The 5,824-nt window shown below is 45.3% G+C and overlaps 1 pseudogene across 1 annotated transcript; it reads right to left on the reverse strand.

The window, feature by feature from the left end:
- Window positions 1-660: 660 nt before the first annotated feature.
- On the reverse strand, window positions 661-1,924 carry LOC102921906 (E3 ubiquitin-protein ligase RNF138 pseudogene; annotated as a pseudogene). Its single transcript, XR_013048021.1, has one exon. The product of XR_013048021.1 is annotated as an E3 ubiquitin-protein ligase RNF138 pseudogene (transcript).
- Between the last annotated feature and the right edge of the window lie 3,900 nt (window positions 1,925-5,824).

Consider the following 5,824-nt stretch of genomic DNA (forward strand, 5'->3'; position numbering starts at 1 on the left):
TTTGTAAATTAACATACAAAATAATGCTCCTCGTCATAACATTTTCGTTATTAGATATTGTGGTACCCTTCACCCCCATACACACACTGCCTTCCCCTTCTTTCCAAGTCTCCCCCACCCCTCCTCCCTCCCAAACCCCTCATCCTTTCTGCCCATTCCTTCTCACTCCGATCCCCCCTCCCCTTTGGCACTCCTCTCCCTCCTCCCTGCCCCTCCCCCTCCTCCCATCCCTGTTCCTTCCAATCCCTCCCCCTCCCCTTTCCCATTCCTCTCCCTCCTCCCTGACCCTCCCCCTCCTCCTGTTCTTCTCTCCCACCCTCCCCCTCCCCTTTCCCATTCCTCTCCCTCCTCCCTTCCCCTCCCCCTCCTCCCATCCCTGTTCTTTCCAATCCCTCCCCCTCCCCTTTCCCATTCATCTCCCTCCTCCCTGACCCTCCCCCTCCTCCTATGTTCTTCTCTCCCACCCTCCTCCTCTATCCCTCCTCCCCTCACCCTTCCCATCTCCTCTCCTGTTCCTCCCCGTTCCTGAGCCCCACCCTCCTTTCTTCTCCCCCATCCCTCCTCCTCCCCTCCACCCTCCCTGGTCTTCTTGTCCAAAGGACTTAAGTTTTAAGGTAACGCCGCGCCTTTGATTTTTAATAAAGGAAATACTAAAATAGATCAGACTGATTACTTTTATTTAAAACACATCAGGTTATTGAAAGCATGATTTCATGTAAATTGTCCCGTAGGACAATTGTAGAGCTAAAGAGAGTCCCTCTAGATGTTGATATGGAAAGACTCTTCAATAGCAATTTGGTACTGAGTTTCCTCATCCAGCTGAAGATTCACGAAATCTTCGTAGTCAAATTGATGCCTCTGGTTCAGATGACTAACGAAATTTCTCGTCAGCTGAGTAGGGTCGCCCCATGGAAGAGAGAGGCAAATTGGGCAAATGACTGGAACAACATGAGCTCTGTGGTTGCTGTTGCAGTGATCCAGCAAATGCTGCCTGGTCATGTTGACTTCCTCACAGAGAGGGCAATCAAAGGTGGGCTGATCAGGTGGGCTCGCGTTGCCTTCTTCTTGGTAAGCCTGAGGTGGATGCCTTGCTTCGTTTCCTGAGGTGGATGCCTCGCTGTTGCTGTTGCTGTTGCTGTTGCCCACGGAGTCTGGAGACAGTTGGAATGTTGGAACAGCTGAGGAAACTCCAAACTCATCTTGGTACTTCTCGCAAGTTTTGTAGTGTTGTCTCATGCGGTAGAGTTCGATACGTTGGGAACAGCAACGGCAATTACCAGGAAAACTTCTCATGATGGTTTCAAGGTCAAGGGCCCTCTCTGGGCACGCTCTCTCTCTCCTGGTCACACTGCCACGGCACAGGGGGCAATGGATCCGGCTCTCCTTCATTGCAGTCAGGAAACATTTTCTGCAGAAAACGTGCTGACAGGCCGCGACCCGAACCGGCGTCTTGAAGACTTCTTGACAGATCGGACAGTAGAAATCATCTTCGGTGTAAGGCGTGGAGGCAGACTCGTCCTCGGCCATGGTGGTGACGAGTGGAGGCCCAAGGCGATGGCGGCTGTCGGCTCGCGGCTGCTGAGGTGGCGGTGGCGGCCCGGAGCTCGACTCCATCGGATCCTCCAAGCGGCGCTTTAGGTCAAGCTGCCTCTCTCCGCCGCCGATCGGTAGACAGGTGGCCCTGTGCTGCGGTCCTATTTCACTCCGTTTCTGCCCGGCAGTTGACTGCGCTTCGGAGCAGGGGATCCCCAGCAAATGAACGGTGGCGCTCTGTTCTCATGGGCCTCAGAACCCACCAGATCTGAAGCTCATGGTAGTGGGGATCCTTCCCACTCCGCCAGCAGCTCCCTACCGTTGAGCTCTGGTTGCTGCTGCCTGCCTGGTGGTCACTGCGGAGTGGATAGCCACATGAGAGCCGGAGGCGGGGTCACAAGGACGGCCTCCATAGCAACCAGCGCGTCGCGCCTTCAGCTGGTTGTGACGTAAGCTGCCAGGTCCGTTTACTTTACCAAGATTTTTTTTTTTAAGTCCAGCTGAGCCTGGTGGCGCAGGCATGTAATCCCAGCCAATAAGGGAGGCTGAGGCAGGACGATCGCGAGTTCAAGGCCAGACTGGGCAACTTAGGGAGCAACTTAGGGGAGCCCTTGTCTGGAAAAAGTAAGAAGTCTGCGGATACAGTTCAATTACTCCGTTGCATGTGCAAAATGCTAGATTTAATCACTAGCACTGCATAAAGTCCCCCCAAGCACCTACACACACACACACACACACACACACACACACACACACACACACACACACACACACACTGGCCGTGCCACTTTTAAAAGGCCAACAAAGAAAGAACTAAGTGCATCATTTAAAATTCCTAGTGAGGCTATTATCTTCATTAATTCAGCGTTTCAGTCCTCTCCTTTCATTAATGGGAGCTGAAAAACCTATCAGTCCTTAAACTTGACAGGTGAGACCTATACATCCAAGGCAGAGATGTACAATCTAAATAGCTGGCCTCTTATCAGACCCCTGCTTTAGAATTTTCCTATCTGTGCTGCAAACCCAAGCAAGGAATTGTGAGATATTAACTATATATGAGCTTGAGAAATTATCCACTCTCAGGCCCAGGCAGGTGAAGTGCTTTCTTTCATGTCACCCAACAAATCAACGATGTCCTAGATCCTTTTACAACATTGACAGCCTGACTCTTTGCCATCAACTTGCATTTCTGAATGGAATCAGTGTCCCTAGTCACCTGGAGCCACTGACAGTAATAGCAGATGTCTTAGGGAGAGTTTATTTTTGTTCACTTAAAAAATTCCCACCCAAGTATTAGCTAAAAATGCACCTTTTACCTTCAGCATTACTGTCTGTCTTTCTACGTGTCGCCACCCATCCTCCTGGCCACTCGTCTGAGGGTGCTAGGGTATGCTAAATCCAAAAAAGGGAGCAGTGAGACAGGCTTGGACTACAAAAGACACTAAAAAGGACAAGTGATTCTAGTCCAAGTTTGCCTCCTGCCTGACTTTATGCAAAGCATGAAATACCAAAAGCCTCTGATCGCTCATCTGTAAAGTGGCACCATGAGCCAGGATTGAAATAGTTCACAGGCTTCTGGAAATATCAAATGAGACCGTGCTTATGAAGCTATCCCAAACCTCTCCTCACACTCATGATGCTTGTTTCCTGTTTGGACCAGTTACTAGATGTGCCTGTGAAGTCAAGGGAAAAGAACAAAGCCAGAGATGCACCAATGGATTGATTTCCTAGAAAACAATGTCTTGTTAATCAGCTACCCAATATGCTGTAACATATATTCCACAATTTACCTACTTCCTGTAGGATGTCTGAAATAACTGGCCTATAATATTTCTAAAATGTCTTTCAGGCATCTCTGGATTTATAACATGCATATGTATTTCTACAATGGAGACTGAATTCTCACAGCATCATGCATCCTTCCAGATTCCGGCTTCCATTACTCTTTCTTTCAAAATCACGAGCCTTGTTCGGAAAGGCAAGTCTCTGAGCACAAGTGATGGGAGCAATACTCCACTGTTAACCTGGAGGTGACAGCTTAGTAACCATTGATAATAAACCTGAGACTTCTCTCTGGTTCAGATTTGCTGTTCAACTTCTGTAAGGTGGCATTGCTGCCCCCACTATTCTAAATGGCAGTGCAAAAAAAAAAAAAAAAAAAAAAAAAAAAAAAAAAAAAGCTTCTCTACCCCAATCCAAAGGAGAGATGGTTCTAGTAGACAGCAGAGGCTGGAGCTGTAATTGTCCTAATCCTTTGCTGCCTGACATCACAGAGTACAGAAAGTAAATGCTTTTCCATATTTCCTTGATGCTAAGGGTTACCAGATGACCCAGCTCTGGCCCATGAGATAGAGCTGAAAATTTTGATTTCTTTTCCCTTCCCTATGGTGTATGGCAGTAAGAATCCACAGTCAGACTACCCTGCATTAAAGTTATTTGAATAATTTCTTCTGTCTGTGATTTCACCGCTAACTTACTACAACTGGATTTATTTTATTTTATTATTTTATGTTTGGGGCTTTTGATGTTAAGAAAGAGTTTGTATATTTTTTAGAGGTATGAAAATAATTACATGACTCCCAAGCTAAATCTACAGAGCAGGCTATATGAGAAAGGTCAGTTCCAGGCTTCATCTTTCCTACTCAATTTTCTCTGTCCTCCTATGTATGACCATTTAAAACATTTCTGCCTTGGCTGGAGAAACGGCTCAGTGGTTAAGAGTGCATACTACTCTACCAGAATCCAAGCTGGGTTCTCAGAATCCATGTCAGGCAGCTCGTAACCAACTGTAACTCCAGTTCTAGGGAATCCAACCCTAACTATCCTCTGGCCTCCTTGGGCATCTGAGCACATGTGCCATACATTCACACAAACAAATATACATAAACATAAAAATAAATCTTAACAAATTTACAAAAAATGTTTTTGATATGGGTCTTAGAATGTAGCCCTGGCTTGCCTAGTACTCACTATCTGAACAAGGCTGGCCTCAAATTTGTGAAAAATCCTTTTGTCCCTACTCCTCGAGGGCTGGGATTATAAGCACGCATCAACAAACTCCAGCCCCTTCTATATTTATCAATGGAAATTTTATGAAAAAATTTTTTACCATTAATTATTTTATCAAATATTTATATCAGTATGGAGTTGTGGAAAATTATTCTATTAATTGTATTTTATTCTGCAATCTGGCTCCCCTGAGATGGTTACTCCTATTGGAGGGTGCAACTTCTGTTCCCATTATGAGTAATTGTGTGTGTGTGTGTGTGTGTGTGTGTGTGTGTGTGTGTGTGTGTGTGTGTGTTTGACTTTATAAGAAACTACCAGAGTGTTTCCCATGACCTTTCAGAGCTCAAAGCTGAGGGGACAGTTCTGGCTCCTCCTCATATTGTCTCTAGCGCTTGCTAGGATCAGATTTTGTTTCATAAAGTTGGAACTTTCTTTAAAAAATATTGAATTTATGTGTATGGACCCTGGTGTAGTATGTCTGTGCATCACGTGTGTATAGGAGCCTATGGATGTCAGAAGACAGATCCCTTGGAACTAGAGTTACTGTGGTTGTGAGTGTCTTTGTGGAGAACCAAACCTGGGTCTTCTACAAGAGCAGTTAAGTGCTTTTAACCGTCAAGGGACCTCTCTAGCCCCAATTTTGGTCATTCTGATAGGCATAGAGTAGTGTCCTATTATGGTCTGAATTTGCATATTCAAAGGACTAACAATGTTGACTATGTTTTCAATGTGCTTATTTACCACCTATAAATCTTCTTTGGTGGAGTATTTATTCAAATATTTTGTCTATTTGTCTTCTTTGTTTCTTTTTCTTCAGACAGGGTCTGGCTACATCCAGGCCACGATGGTCTACATCCAACTCATGCTGATTGTCCTGTCTTAGCCTCCTGAGTGCTAGGACTATAGGTCTGTGTCTATGCTCATTTTCATTGAGTTGTGTGTTTTCTTACTTTACAGTTTTCAAACACACAATCGATCTGACTCCTAGGGATTTGCCCAAAGCAATACAAACTTAAATGCACACAAAAATCTGCCATGGATATTTTTTTGGCCTTATTCATAACCGGCAAAAGCTAGTATCCTCCATTAGAGAATATATAAGCAAATTGTGGTATAGCCATATAATAAATGCTACTTGGCAATAACATAAGACAAACAACTGAGAAATGCCACAATGTGAATGAATCCTGAATGGTGGATGAAAGAGGCCAAGACAACAGGGCTACATCCTGCCCAATGCTACCTACATGACATTATGAAGAAGGAAAAACTGCAACAACAG

The sequence above is a fragment of the Peromyscus maniculatus genome, chromosome X, assembly GCF_049852395.1.
Source record: "Peromyscus maniculatus bairdii isolate BWxNUB_F1_BW_parent chromosome X, HU_Pman_BW_mat_3.1, whole genome shotgun sequence".
Classification (NCBI taxonomy): Eukaryota; Metazoa; Chordata; class Mammalia; order Rodentia; family Cricetidae; genus Peromyscus; species Peromyscus maniculatus.